This window comes from Heptranchias perlo, chromosome 35 (genome assembly GCF_035084215.1).
Source record: "Heptranchias perlo isolate sHepPer1 chromosome 35, sHepPer1.hap1, whole genome shotgun sequence".
Lineage (NCBI taxonomy): Eukaryota > Metazoa > Chordata > Chondrichthyes > Hexanchiformes > Hexanchidae > Heptranchias > Heptranchias perlo.
The window spans coordinates 2,560,349-2,561,453 of NC_090359.1; the positions used below are offsets into that span (position 1 = coordinate 2,560,349).

Here is a 1,105-nt window from a genome sequence, read left to right on the forward strand (position 1 = left end):
CCTTTTTAATTTCACCCCTTGACTTTCTATACTCGTTGCATTTTTCTGCGTTAAATTTCTATATCCTCTTGAAGTCTATCAATATCCTCCTCACTGTTCACTATAATTCCAAGGTTTGTGTCATCTGCAAATTTGGAAATTGTGCCCTGTACACCCAAGTCCAAGTCATTAATAAATATCAAAAAGGGCAGTGGTGCGAGTACCGACCTATGGGGCACATTACTGTACACCTCCCTTCAATCCGAAAAACAACCGTTCATCACTCCTCTCTGGTTCCTGTTACTGAGGCAATTTTGTATCCATGTTGCTGCTGCTCCTTTTATTCTATGGGTATCAATCTTGATGACAAGGCTATTATAAGGCACTTCATCAAACGCCTTTTGAAAGTTTATATACACCACATCAATCGCATTGCCGTCACCAACCCTCTCTGTTACCTCATCAAAAACTCGATCAAGTTAGTTCAATACGATTTGCCTTTTACAAAAGGCCAAATTTATACAAGGAGCTCGAGCCTCATTGATTGAGGCTGCGAACTTCCGGCGAACAGGGATGGGATTCCAGGTGACTTTTATTTGTTTCCGCAAAAGTTACAAACGAAAGGGACAAAAGTTGAGGTCCCACCGAGATTTGAACTCGGATCGCTGGATTCAAAGTCCAGAGTGCTCACCATTACACCATGGAACCCATGCAGTAAAACAAGCGGCCCCCTCCCTTCAAAGATACTGGGCTCCTTTATCAGCATCGCCATGGCGCTGCATCATTGACTGCTCGAGGCAAATGGCAAACCTCTGCCATCAGCAAAACTGCAAGCACTGGTCAATCCCAACCTGCCACTTTGGCTCCGCCCTTTCTCATCCATACTTTCAGCTTCCCCACTTTCCCCTCTGATGCTTAGCCAATCACACAGCTACTGTGAAATCCATCGGTTCCCTCGTCGCTGTTTCTGTTTCACACTGCTCAGCGCAGCTCGTTTTGTTGGATAATCAGTGCATAAACATTGCAAGGCACTGATTATCCAAGAGCTCGATCCTCACTGATTGATGTGGAGATGCCGGTGATGGACTGGGGTGGACAAATGTAAGGAGTCTGACAACACCAGGTT

The 1,105-nt window shown here is 45.2% G+C and overlaps 1 non-coding gene across 1 annotated transcript; it reads right to left on the reverse strand.

The window, feature by feature from the left end:
• Positions 1 to 615: 615 nt before the first annotated feature.
• trnaq-uug (transfer RNA glutamine (anticodon UUG)) lies at positions 616 to 687 on the reverse strand. The gene has a single exon. It is a non-coding gene; the product is annotated as a tRNA-Gln (tRNA).
• Positions 688 to 1,105: the final 418 nt, after the last annotated feature.